General features: G+C 40.9%; 1 protein-coding gene across 9 annotated transcripts in view; it reads right to left on the bottom strand.

Annotated features, from left to right (window-relative positions):
• The window catches only part of LOC124132247 (zinc finger protein rotund-like), a 406,713-nt gene that overhangs the window by 144,461 nt on the left and 246,727 nt on the right, over positions 1 to 15,525 (bottom strand). The window lies entirely within an intron of this gene.

Below are 15,525 nucleotides of genomic sequence, written 5' to 3'. Positions count from 1 at the left end.
ATTGAAAAAAGTTCTTGTCTTGAGATTCATTTGAGTGGGTGGAGTTGGAGATCCTCCCCTGAACTAAAATACCACCCCCTGCAAAACCTCCGAATATCCAGAGAAAAACAGACTTCTAAAACAATAATCAAGGTGTTTTCATTCTCAAATACTCAAATAATTTTCCATTCTCAAATAAGTCTCCATTTCATACATACATACCTTCTAGCAGTGGGACAATACACAGATTCATCAGTGGATCATGATTATTTACTGCTCAATACATGTATTGATCGCAGTCACACACTAAGTCAAAAATATTGATGCTTACCTTAAATGTTTTCTTTAGTAACTGTTAAACCAAACACTTATTAGTAGTGGAAATTAGTCGTGAAAGCATAAATATTTACATCCATTGCGCAAAGCTTGACACTGCCAACTGGAAGTCATCAGTGTGCCATGTATTTGGCCATCCTGTCTTTGAAAAAGATGGCTTACACACCACAAATAAGAGCAGATGCAAGTATCATGATACGTATCGGATCGTGACCAAGGTGTCGTGATACATATCGGATCGCACAGTTGGTATATCGTCCCAGCCCTGTTATCCCCCCTGCATTCATTGCCTTAGAAGTCTATCTTGTCTCATGATATAACACACGATCCTAGCCGGACTACAGTGAAGAATGTATTTCAAAACTGTAGCCTTACATTGAAAATGTACCAGTGAAATATTTTAAAGCTTGCTCATGTGGTAACAACATCAATAAATTTAGATATAGTATATATATGTACAGTTGGCATGATAGAATATTCGATCAATTCAATTTCCAATCATGATACGCTGCTGTTTTTACACAATGATGATTATTAAACAAAAATTGTCACAATCACTCATCTGAATAACTTTCCTAGTATTTTTGATTAGCAATTCATAGTAGATTACATCTTGCATACACAGTAGCATGATGACTCAATCGATCTGTGGCAATGTTTCCACACCGATGAAGCTCTTGTAAGTGAACTGGCAACTTCCTTTAACCAGCCTTGTCATTTCTTACATGAGCTTATAGGATTGTTTTTTGTATTGAAATTTTAAAAAGTGTCAATGGGTGAGTGAGTTGTGCTTTATGCTGCTTTGAACTGTTTTTTAGCTATATTGATGTCAGCTTACTGTGGGATGGGGATGTATGTAGGGTAGCCATGTTGTTCAAGCATTTGCTAGTCATTGAAGGCCTGCGTTCATTTCCCAACAAGGATACAATATGGAAGACCATTTTTGGTGTCCCCCTCCATGATATTGCTGGAGCATAGCTAACAAGACACCAAGCCCAACTCACTCACTCACTCACTAGAATCAGGTCACAGACATCTCAACTTTGGGGAAACACAAACACAGGTATGGTGCCAACACAATAAAAATTGAAATAGGGAGGAATCTAAGGTTTGAACTCATCATATCCTGATACAGTTAAGGGACAAAACTTCTATCAGTAAATTACTGTCCCTGAGACCACAAGGCCATTCTTACACCCACAATAGAAAATCTAATGAAAATATGTATATAAGTATCATAAATAAGAATGGTTGAGGAATGTAATATTATCTTGTTATTGAGCAGTTTTGCAAGGTCAACTATTTCTTTCCAAGACAATTTACCCGTTTTTCAATCATCAACATGAAATATAAAATTGCAAGAGCAGTATGTGTATAATAAATAAAGGAGTGCCACAAGATTAAGCTTAGACAAGGCAAACCGGTGATTGATAGCATGAGCATTGATCCACATTGTCCTATGACTCATGGTTCCATCGATACAGTCATAAGAACAGAATTATATGGTCTGTCCTAAATTCAGTCTGAAGGTGAACAATTGTGTTGCTACACTGTGACACATCAGTTTACAATATGATATGGAGGCTCAACAACCATGAGCGAGAACAATACACACAGCTCGTCCTTGAAAATGCAGAATACATGCTTATCTGATTATCTGATCATTGATTGCAAGGTATGTCGAACCAGCTGGAACTGTTCACCATGCATTTAGAAGGTACAATTTAGTTACAGTAAGATATCTACACAACTTGACAATAAGTCAAGTAAGGATGTAAATGCCATTATTATATTTTCAATTTTGCTGTAAAAATAGAAAAGGAATTTTGAAAAATCAAGTACCAGTAACACCATTCCCCTTAAATCACCTCCCTCAGACCTCCCCCTTCACACTCTCAGACCTCCCCCTTTTATTCCCTCAGTCCTCCCCCTGTACTCCCTCAGACCTCCCCCTGTACTCCCTAAGACCTCCCCCTGTACTCCCTCAGACCTCCCCCTGTACTCCCTCATACCTCCCCCTATACTCCCTCAGACCTCCCCCTGTACTCCCTCAGACCTCCCCCTGTACTCCCTCATACCTCCCCCTGTACTCCCTCAGACCTCCCCCTGTACTCCCTCAGACCTCCCCCTGTACTCCCTCATACCTCCCCCTGTACTCCCTCAGACCTCCCCCTGTACTCCCTCAGACCTCCCCCTGTACTCCCTCAGTCCATCCCCTTTACTCCCTCAGTCCTCCCCCTTTACTACCTCAGTCCTCCCCCTGTACTCCCTCATACCTCCCCCTGTACTCCTTCAGTCCTCCCCTGTACTTCCTCAGTCCTTCTCTTTTACTCCCCCAGTCCTCCTCCTTTACTCCCTCAGTCCATCCCCTTTACTCCCTCAGACCTCCTCCTGTACTCCCTCAGACCTCCCCCTGTACTTCCTCCCCTTAACTCCCTCGGTCCTCCTCCTGTACTCCCTCAGTCCTCCCCTTTACTCCCTCAGTCCTCCCCTTTACTCCCTCAGTCCTCCCCTTTACTCCCTCAGTCCCTCCCCTTTACTCCCTCAGTCCCCCCCTTTATTCCCTCAGTCCTCCTTCTGTACTCCCTCAGTCCTCCCCTTTACTCCCTCAGTCCTCCCCTGTACTCCCTCAGTCCTCCCCTTTACTCCCTCAGTCCTCCCCTGTACTCCCTCAGTCCTCCCCTTTACTCCTTCAGTCCTCCCCTGTACTCCCTCAGTCCTCCCCTTTACTCCTTCAGTCCTCCCCCTGTACTCCCTCAGTCCTCCTCCTGTACTCCCTCAGTCCTCCCCCTGTACTCCCTCAGTCCTCCCCTTTACTCCCTCAGTCCTCCTCCTGTACTCCCTCAGTCCTCCCCTTTATTCCCTCAGTCCTCCTCCTGTACTCCCTCAGTCCTCCTCCTGTACTCCCTCAGTCCTCCTCTTGTACTCCCTCAGTCCTCCCCTTTACTCCTTCAATCCTCCTCCTGTACTCCCTCAGTCCTCCCCTTTATTCCCTCAGTCCTCCTCCTGTACTCCCTCAGTCCTCCCCTTTACTCCCTCAGTCCTCCCCTGTACTTCCTCCCCTTTACTCCCTCAGTCCTCCTCCTGTACTCCTTCAGACTTCCCCCTGTACTTCCTCAGTCCATCCCCTTTACTCCCCCAGTCCTCCTCCTTTACTCCCTCAGTCCATCCCCTTTACTCCCTCAGACCTCCTCCTGTACTCCCTCAGACCTCCCCCTGTACTTCCTCCCCTTTACTCCCTCAGTCCTCCTCCTGTACTCCCTTAGTCCTCCCCTTTATTCCCTCAGTCCTCCTCCTGTACTCCCTCAGTCCTCCCCTTTACTCCCTCAGTCCTCCTCCTGTGCTCCCTCAGTCCTCCCCTTTATTCCCTCAGTCCTCCTCCTGTACTCCCTCAGTCCTCCCCTTTATTCCCTCAGTCCTCCTCCTGTACTCCCTCAGTCCTCCTCCTGTACTCCCTCAGTCCTCCTCCTGTACTCCCTCAGTCCTCCCCTTTATTCCCTCAGTCCTCCTCCTGTACTCCCTCAGTCCTCCCCTTTACTCCCTCAGTCCTCCCCTGTACTTCCTCCCCTTTACTCCTTCAGTCCTCCTCCTGTACTCCCTCAGTCCATCCCCTTTACTACCTTAGTCCTCCTCCTCTACTCCCTTAGTCCTTCTCCTTTTCTTCCTCAGTCCTTCCCTTTACTCCTTCAGACCTCCTCCTGTACTTCCTCAATCCATCCCCTTTACTCCCTCAGTCCTCCTCCTGTACTTCCTTAGTCCTCCCCTTTACTCCCTCAGTCCTCCTCCTGTACTCCTTCAGACTTCCCCCTGTACTTCCTCAGTCCATCCCCTTTACTCCCTCAGTCCTCCTCCTGTAATTCCTCAGTCCTCCCCTTTACTCCCTCAGTCCTCCTCCTGTACTTCCTCAGTCCTCCCCTTTACTCCTTCAGTCCTCCTCCTGTACTTCCTCAGTCCTCCCCTTTACTCCCTCAGTCCATCCCCTTTACTCTCTCAGTCCTTCTCCTTTAATCCCTCAGTCCTTCCCTTTACTCCTTCAGACCTCCCCCTGTACTTCCTCAGTCCTCCCCTTTACTCCCTCAGTCCTCCTCCTGTACTCCCTCAGTCCATCCCCCTTACTCCCTCAGTCCATCCCCTTTACTCCCTCAGTCCTCCCCCTGTACTTCCTCCCCTTTACTCCTTCAGTCCTCCTCCAGTATGCCCTCAGTCCACCCTCCCCTTCACCTTCCTCAGTCCTCCCCCTTCACCTCCCTTAGTCCTCCCCCCTACTCCCTCAGTCCTTCCCCCTGTACTCCCTCAGACATCCCCCTTACTTCCTCAGACCTTTCCCTGTACTCCTTAGACCTCCCCCTGTACTCCCTAGACCTCCCCTTGTACTCCCTCGGTCCTCCCCCCTACTCCCTCAGTCCTCCCCCCCTACTCCCTCAGTCCTTCCCCCTGTACTCCCTCAGACATCCCCCTGTACTCCTTCATTCCTTCCCCTTCACCCATTAACAAATGCATTGAAATTAAGCAGATGCCCTAGTTTTGCTGCAACACACTCACCACATTGTTCTAAAAAGAAATCAGTACAATAATAAATCTTCTGGAGATTTTTAAGCTTTCCACAAGGCTAAATAATAGAGTCTCTTTTACTAGTAGTTAATTCCCATTTAAGTACACCAGTGGGTTGTTTATTCAGCTGAACACAACACTGGCCAAATGCCACAGTGACCCCTTTAGACCTCCACATCCACCACCTTTTCACACACAGACTCACACATCTGTTGACACACAAACTCCTACAGCTATTCACACACACAGAGTCTCACACATCTGTTCACACACAAAGTCCTACAGCTATTCACATACAGACTCACACCTGAGTTGACACACAAACTCCTACAGCTATTCACACACACAGAGACTCACACATCTGTTCACACACAAAGTCCTACAGCTATTCACACACAGACTCACACATCTGTTCACACACAAACTCCTACAGTTATTCACACACAGACTCACACATCTGTTCACACACAAACTCCTACAGCTATTCACACACACAGAGACTCACACATCTGTTCACACACAAAGTCCTACAGCTATTCACATACAGACTCACACATCTGTTGACACACAAACTCCTACAGCTATTCACACACACAGAGACTCACACATCTGTTCACACACAAAGTCCTACAGCTATTCACACACAGACTCACACATCTGTTCACACACAAACTCCTACAGTTATTCACACACAGACTCACACATCTGTTCACACACAAACTCCTACAGCTATTCACACACACAGAGACTCACACATCTGTTCACACACAAAGTCCTACAGCTATTCACACACAGACTCACACATCTGTTCACACACAAACTCCAACAGCTATTCATACACACACACAGACTAACACAACTGTTCACACACCAACTCCTACAGCTATTCACACACACACACAGACTAACACAACTGTTCACACACCAACTCCTACAGCTATTCACACACACACACAGACTCACACATCTGTTCACACACAAACTCCTACAGCTATTCACACCAAACTATTTCATCTATTCCCTCACAAACTAATTCATATTTTCACACACAAACACACATATATTGATATGCAAATCCACACATCTAATCATACACAAACCCATTCATCTATTCACATGTCAGTTCAGCAATCTGAATGTATCCACCTACAAACTCCAATTTTCCAATCACTCAAATCCTAATTTTGCCCAAATGACATTGCTCCAGAAAGGGTCCCTACTCTATAATGATTGGATTCCTCACATCAACGTGTCCATGCAATGCGTGGGAGCAATTACAGTGAAGACGCTAAGGAGTTCCAAGACAAAGCCTGCTGGAATATACTTGATATATTTTCATTGATTGTGGTCTTAGAAGATCAAACAGACCTAAAGTAACTGAGTATAATGTACACAGATCTTAACTACCGGCAAATTGTTAGACATTGATGTTAGATATGTATTATGTCCATTTGACATAATTTTTTTACTTGAATCTCTTAGAGAGTATGTAAGTTCCATGTCATTCAAAGTGTTTTTATGCATGCCAGAATTTTTAAAGTAGTATATTCGTCATTTTACATTGATGGCTAAAATTGCATACAAATCACCAGCAGTTGAAGGGATGGTGTAAATCCTGCTTGGGGAACCATGCAAGTAGCAAAAGTATCTTGAGTCCCCCATGTCCCTGGTATGGTGATCAGCCTTCAGTAGCTGGGGATCTATAGCCTTTTCATATATTGTTTCGTTGATTGATAATAAATTCTTTCAAATGTTCTCAACTAGTCTTAAATTGAACCTGTAATAATCTGCTTACTTACTACTTACTTCTCATCACAATATGGCTGAAATATTGCCGATGTTTGAAATTTTAGATCACTCACTCAAGTGATTACAGATTCAAGATAAAAAGACTTTAAACTTACCAAGTTGATTTTTAAAAATATATTTAAAAAAGTTTGATAAAGTTTGATAAAATCCTACAGATATTCTTAAAAAGTGATACACATATTCACTTTAAATATATTCTTTTTCAGTTATAATCTAATTCAGGTATTTTTACCAATGATATATTCAACAAATTTATGCTATAAATGTAACCTACCATGCGATAAGGGACCTTATTTGTGAAAAGACCCATTTTGACCTTTCATTATAATTTATAACTACAGTATCTTTGGAACACACAAATATGATTTACAGACATATAAGACATCAAACATTTGGACTCATTTTCCGACTTATAACTGTTTACACAATAATTGCAATTTTTAGATATAATGCCTGATGAGTTGAAAGTAGACATGTACATGCTGAAAGATTTTGTAATAATGTTTTTATTACATAACAAACTAACAAGAGAACAATAACATATGTTTATACAGTCCGCACACATGGCGATCTTCACTGAAGTAAGTTGACGTCAAATGTCTTTATGACATCACAGCACAATCGTATGATAGCACCCATAAGGTCCCTTTTCTCGTGGTGGATCACAAATTATGTCATCACCAAAACTTACTGGTATGACCATGACTTTTAGTAAATCTGAATCTTATGGAATACTGTTTATATTAGGTTCATTGCTAGAGTTATAACTCACTTTGAACCAAAAATGCTCAGAGGGTCTTTAACAACTTTGCTTGCATACAATTGTGGTTCAAAAAGGGCTGGATTAATGTTGAATTTTCTAAAGAGTGTGTTCCCTGTGTTGAAACAGAGTACAGAGCATATGAGGTCAACCAATTATTAACAGCTTTATTATTTTCACCGCCATGAAGTAGAAGTTTGAAATCAAGACGATGTTCAGGTTATCCTATCCTCGTGAATGTGCTTATAATAGAACATTTCTTCCCTGTTCCCAACCACTGGAAAAGTTCTTAAATTCGGGAGTAAAACAAAACAACTATCTTTAACCAGCTACACATAAAAGTGAAACCCATCTCCAACAATCTCTCCACTACAATACAAAGTTCTTTGGCAACTGAGAACAAAACACATGGGTAACCTTGTCAGAGCCTCATGACCTCTACCGCTGGAAATGTATCATTGGTTCAAACTGTCTGTATCAAATGATGTAAGCAAAGGCTAAGCAATGCTTTCAAATCTTATTTTTTGAGGTAATGACGATATCTATTATTTTTTTGGATCGTTAGACATGTTCAGCAGTGAATTCTCCTTGAGTGAAGTTAATCATCTGATTGCTAGAATAAGGTCAGTCAATGACCCTCAGAAGCTGAAGTCTGGCAGTTTGTGTGCTCAAGTATCCGTAATAGAAAGGTAAATCAACCTAAATACATGGGGCCATTTCCTTCTATTAAATTATGAAGTTTGAATGATATATTGTACAAGGACCTCAACCACAGCCTTCCTGAAACTTTGCAATCCAAGTTGTTGATAATGGGAGTCCCACAAGACTTGGCTTTCAAGAAGTTCTCAAAGACATTCACACCCAACTATCAGGCTCCTTTCAGTTGTATTGGATATTTTTTAAACTTATGCCAGGCAATTATATTTCTTGTTTTAGGTATTATCGGGATATCAAAATGCAGGATACCACGGAGACAATGGTGCACAAAATATGAAGATATTCTGTCAAAAGATCCTGGAATATGCAAATATTCCGCCATGGGTTTCTTCCTTGGGCAAACAAATATTCTGCCAAAGGTTTCCAGGGCAAACAAATATTCTGCCAAAGGTTTCCAGGGCAAACAAATATTCTGCCAAAGGTTTCCAGGGCAAACAAATATTCTGTCAAAGGTTTCCAGGGCAAACAAATATTCTGTCAAAGGTTTCCAGGGCAAACAAATATTCTGTCAAAGGTTTCCAGGGCAAACAAATATTCTACCATGAGTTCCTTTCTAGGACAAACAGATATTCTAGCATAAGATCCAAGGACAAACACATACGAGTATGCTGCAAAAGCTTTACTGGGTCAAACCGACATATTCTGCCAAAGGTTTATAGGACAAACAAATATTCTGTCAAGAGTTTATAGGACACACCAATATTCTGCTATCAGGTTCTGGGAAAAAGTATACATTCTGCCAAGAGTTTATAGGACAAGAAGATATTTTGTCAACACATGTCCTGCGAACATTTCCCAGACAAATAATATTCTGTAAAAATATAATGACAAAAAATATTATTTTCATTTGATAAATTATGATGATAATTACTCTGAATCAGAAACTTGTTGATATGATTTGAAGTTAACCAACCCTATTCACTTCCTTGTTGAGTTTATAAACCAATCATTATTGAAGACTTTTTTGTCTCACACAGCTAAATCTTCCAAACTATTGAACAATATGTGAACGCTTTGTTCATGCATATTAAACAACAGTCATAGTTCATTACCTTTACATAACATTCCCAGTTCATACCTTTACATAACATTCCCAGTTCATTACCTTTACACAACATTCCCAGTTCATTGCCTTTACATAACATTCCCAGTTCATTGCCTTTACATAACATTCCCAGTTCATTACCTTTACACAACATTCCCAGTTCATTACCTTTACATAACATTCCCAGTTCATTACCTTTACACAACATTCCCAGTTCATTACCTTTACATAACATTCCCAGTTCATTACCTTTACACAACATTCCCAGTGCATTACACAACATTCTTAGTTCAATAACTTAAAACAACATGCCTGGTTCATGTACTTAAAAAAACCCATCCCAAGTTCATTAGCATTAAACATTGTTTTTAGTTAATTATCATTGAACATCATTCCTTTTTTATAAACATCAAACATCCTTCTTTTTTCATTACTTTTCACAAATTTCTTAGTCATTACCTGTATGCTTTACCCTGTGTTACATCCTTCAATTTGACCTTGAAAAAAGTATAAGTAAAATAATTATTACCTACCTGCATCCTGACACACAGGACATAACAATTTTAATCAACAAGCAACTATGCAGTCTTTTTAAAGTCAATTCAAAACAGCCAGTTTATGGAAAGTGTTTAGAGATATTTCTATTCATATTCATAAATAGATAGGAACTCAGTGAACATATCTGACATACATAATTGAATTGCTGTTTACATTTCAAAGCACAGATAAAGACTATTATACGATGAGAGATTGTCAGTTTTGGCACATGTCATGCATTAATATTGGGAGTTATTGATATTTTCTGAAACTGCATCCACAACCTGGCTGAGCTATTGGTGTTAAAACCAATAGATCATTAGCGTTTGAAGTATTGATGGGGAACTGGTGGATTATAGAGCCCCCCTCAGTCACGCTCCATGATGGTATCCATGGTGGTAATCCATTCCTTTGTGATAATGTGTGGTAGCCATAGGTCATCCTCTCATGTCATCCCTACTGTAGCAGACATTCATATTTGTATCTTGTGTCTATCTAGTTAATGTAGGATTCATGTTTTTATACAAATGACCAAATGTGCTTCTTTTATCTGAATTCAAATCATGACATGTTCTAACATTGTTATCTTCAGGAGAGAAACCTAGTGACTAATGCATGGCCTCATCATGTCCAAGAAATGGGTACAATGTGCAAAGCCCATTCTTGGTGTCCCAAGATATGGCTGGTGCCCTATGGTATGGCTGGAATATTGCTGAAAGTGGCACACTTACTCCTTCATTTAAATCAGATCCATAGTATTCAGTGATCATGATCATGGCATGAAGACAATGGTCAAAGTACAACCAGTGCATTAGGAACATGGCATGAAGACAATGGTCAAAGTACAACTAGTGCATTAGGATCATGGCATGAAGACAATGGTCAAAGTACAACTAGTGCATTAGGATCATGGCATGAAGACAATGGTCAAAGTACAACCAGTGCATTAGGATCATGGCATGAAGACAATGGTCATAGTACAACCAGTGCATTAGGATCATGGCATGAAGACAATGGTCAAAGTACAACAAGTGCATTAGGATCATGGCATGAAGACAAAGGTCATAGTACAACCAGTGCATTAGGATCATGGCATGAAGACAATGGTCAAACTACAACCTGTGCATTAGGGTCATGGCATGAAAACAATGGTCAAAGTACAACCAGTGCATTAGGATCATGGCATGAAGACAATGGTCATAGTACAACCAGTGCATTAGGATCATGGCATGAAGACAATGGTCAAAGTACAACCAGTGCATTAGGATCATGGCATGAAGACAATGGTCAAAGTACAACCAGTGCATTAGGATCATGGTATGAAGACAATGGTCAAAGTACAACCAGTGCATTAGGATCATGGCATGAAGACAATGGTCAAAGTACAACCAGTGCATTAGGATCATGGCATGAAGACAATGGTCATAATACAACTAGTGCATTAGGATCATGGCATGAAGACAAAGGTCATAGTACAACCAGTGCATTAGGATCATGGCATGAAGACAATGGTCATAGTACAACCATTGTATTAGGATCATGGCATGAAGACAATGGTCATAGAACAACCAGTGCATTAGGATCATGGCATGAAGACAATGGTCATAGTACAACAATTGTATTAGGATCATGGCATGAAGACAATGGTCATAGAACAACCAGTGCATTAGGATCATGGCATGAAGACAATTGTCATAGTACAACCAGTGCATTAGGAACATGGCATGAAGACAATGGTCATAATACAACCAGTGCATTAGGATCATGGCATGAAGACAATGGTCATAGTACCATCAGTGCTTTAGGATCATGGCATGAAGACAATGGTCAAAGTACAACCAGTGCATTAGGATCATGGCATGAAGACAATGGTCATAGCACAACCAGTGCATTAGGATCATGGCATGAAGACAATGGTCATAGTACAACCAGTGCATTAGGATCATGGCATGAAGACAATGGTCATAGTACAACCAGTGCATTAGGATCATGGCATGAAGACAATGGTCAAAGTACAACCAGTGCATTAGGATCATGGTATGAAGACAATGGTCATAGTACAACCAGTGCATTAGGATCATGGCATGAAGACAATGGTCAAAGTACAACCAGTGCATTAGGATCATGGCATGAAGACAATGGTCATAGTACAACTAGTGCATTAGGATCATGGCATGAAGACAATGGTCATAGTACCATCAGTGCATTAGGATCATGGCATGAAGACAATGGTTGCAGTACAACCAGTGCATTAGGATCATGGCATGAAGACAATGGTCATAGTACAACCAGTGCATTAGGATCATGGCATGAAGACAATGGTCATAGTACAACCAGTGCATTAGGATCATGGCATGAAGACAATGGTCAAAGTACAACCAGTGCATTAGGATCATGGCATGAAGACAATGGTCAAAGTACAACCAGTGCATTAGGATCATGGCATGAAGACAATGGTCAAAGTACAACCAGTGCATTAGGATCATGGCATGAAGACAATAGTCATAGTACAACTAGTGCATTAGGATCATGGCATGAAGACAAAGGTCATAGTACAACCAGTGCATTAGGATCATGGCATGAAGACAATAGTCATAGTACAACCAGTGCATTAGGATCATGGCATGAAGACAATGGTCATAGTACAACCATTGTATTAGGATCATGGCATGAAGACAATGGTCATAGAACAACCAGTGCATTAGGATCATGGCATGAAGACAATTGTCATAGTACAACAATTGTATTAGGATCATGGCATGAAGACAATGGTCATAGAACAACCAGTGCATTAGGATCATGGCATGAAGACAATTGTCATAGTACAACCAGTGCATTAGGAACATGGCATGAAGACAATGGTCATAGTACAACCAGTTCATTAGGATCACGGCATGAAGACAATGGTCATAGTACCATCAGTGCATTAGGATCATGGCATGAAGACAATGGTCAAAGTACAACCAGTGCATTAGGATCATGGCATGAAGACAATGGTCATAGTACAACCAGTGCATTAGGATCATGGCATGAAGACAATGGGCCAAGTACAACCAGTGCATTAGGATCATGGCATGAAGACAATGGTCAAAGTACAACCAGTGCATTAGGATCATGTTATGAAGACAATGGTCAAAGTACAACCAGTGCATTGGGATCATGGCATGAAGACAATGGTCAAAGTACAACCAGTGCATTAGGATCATGGCATGAAGACAATGGTCATAGTACAACCAGTGCATTAGAATCATGGCATGAAGACAATGGCCATAGTGCAACCAGTGCATTAGGATCATAGCATGAAGACAATGGTCATAGTACAACTAGTGCATTAGGATCATGGCATGAAGACAATGGTCAAAGTACAACCAGTGCATTAGGATCATGGCATGAAGACAATGGTCATAGTACAACCAGTGCATTAGGATCATGGCATGAAGACAATGGTCAAAGTACAACAAGTGCATTAGGATCATGGCATGAAGACAAAGGTCATAGTACAACCAGTGCATTAGGATCATGGCATGAAGACAATGGTCATAGTACAACCAGTGCATTAGGATCATGGCATGAAGACAATGGTCATAGTACAACCAGTGCATTAGGATCATGGCATGAAGACAATGGTCATAGTACAACCAGTGCATTAGGATCATGGCATGAAGACAATGGTCATAGTACCATCAGTGCATTAGGATCATGGCATGAAGACAATGGTCAAAGTACAACCAGTGCATTAGGATCATGGCATGAAGACAATGGTCATAGTACAACCAGTGCATTGGGATCATGGCATGAAGACAATGGTCATAGTACAACCAGTGCATTAGGATCATGGCATGAAGACGATGGTCATAGTACAACTAGTGCATTAGGATCATGGCATGAAGACAATGGTCAAAGTACAACCAGTGCATTGGGATCATGGCATGAAGACAATGGTCATAATACAACCAGTGCATTAGGATCATGGCATGAAGACAATGGTCAAAGTACAACTAGTGCATTAGGATCATGGCATGAAGACAATGGTCATAGTACAACCAGTGCATTAGGATCATGGCATGAAGACAATGGTTGCAGGACAACCAGTGCATTAGGATCATGGCATGAAGACAATGGTCAAAGTACAACCAGAGCATTAGGATCATGGCATGAAGACAATGGTCATAGTACCATCAGTGCATTAGGATCATGGCATGAAGACAATGGTCAAAGTACAACCAGTGCATTAGGATCATGGCATGAAGACAATGGTCATAGTACAACCAGTGCATTAGGATCATGGCATGAAGACAATGGTTGCAGGACAACCAGTGCATTAGGATCATGGCATGAAGACAATGGCCAAAGTACAACCAGTGGATTAGGAACATGGCATGAAGACAATGGTCATAGTACAACCAGTGCATTAGGATCATGGCATGAAGACAATGGTCATAGTACAACCAGTGCATTAGGATCATGGCATGAAGACAATGGTTGCAGGACAACCAGTGCATTAGGATCATGGCATGAAGACAATGGTCATAGTACAACCAGTGCATTAGGATCATGGCATGAAGACAATGGTCATAGTACAACCAGTGCATTAGGATCATGGCATGAAGACAATGGTCATAGTACAACCAGTGCATTAGGATCATGGCATGAAGACAATGGTCATAGTACAACCAGTGCATTAGGATCATGGCATGAAGACAATGGTTGCAGGACAACCAGTGCATTAGGATCATGGCATGAAGACAATGGTCATAGTACAACCAGTGCATTAGGATCATGGCATGAAGACAATGGTCATAGTACAACTAGTGCATTAGGATCATGGCATGAAGACAATGGTTGCAGGACAACCAGTGCATTAGGATCATGGCATGAAGACAATGGTTGCAGTAACATGAACATTGTAAGCTTCTTAAAAGGTCAGCTGTCACTTTGAAGGAAAGTCTAGGGATGCTGACACAAGCATGATCATGTTGTTGACATGTCAAGTAGCAATAATGGGGTGTACCAGGGATTCTACCCACATTGAGCAGATCCTGGCAGTTCAGGGACAACAACTCTGCACAGCAAATTGGGGGACTGGGCAATCTATACTCCTGAACATGAAGAACATTATAAATTACATTTAGAGTTCAGATTATTGTACCTTTGAGGGTGATTTCTTTACTATGTGCTCTAGTAACATATTAAATTGTACGCATGCTTTGTTTTAATCCCTACAACCACCAAGTATGCATACACACATTAAAGTTAAAGCTAGTGTTTTTTATAGCCAGGAAGTACATTTGTGACATATTTAACATGTAATTTTGAAGAAAAAAGAAAATTTCTGGTTTTATCTGCCCTTTGTTTTATCATTAACAAATGTGTGACTACAGGTTATTTTCAGGTTTCCTAACATTTCCAAGTAAAATGAGTTTTGGTTATTTGTTTTAAAATTAAATACACAAACATGTCTACAAAACAGACAAATAGTTCTGATGCAGTGTTTCTTTGTCATTATAATATTTGTTTATTGAGTACTCCTGCATACATAAAACAAACAAACAAACAAAACTTAAAACATGTTATATTCGTTTTGATTCTTAATTTGTTTTTATTTTTGTTGAAGATTTAGTGCACAAAAAGAATAATTGTTTACAGTAAAATTAATAAAAGGTTTCCAAATATGTACATCTACATATTAAACATTATCATAATCGAAAACAATTAAAATGAATCTTTTTTGTAAAACTATACTTGGAAAATAACCAGGCTTTGTTATACTGTGGTACTTAGTACAGACTTG

This window comes from Haliotis rufescens, unplaced genomic scaffold (assembly GCF_023055435.1).
Source record: "Haliotis rufescens isolate VD_foot unplaced genomic scaffold, xgHalRufe1.0.p SCAF_13, whole genome shotgun sequence".
Classification (NCBI taxonomy): Eukaryota; Metazoa; Mollusca; class Gastropoda; order Lepetellida; family Haliotidae; genus Haliotis; species Haliotis rufescens.
The sequence above is the reverse complement of the archived record's forward strand: the minus strand, read 5'-3'. Positions and strand labels throughout refer to the sequence as shown.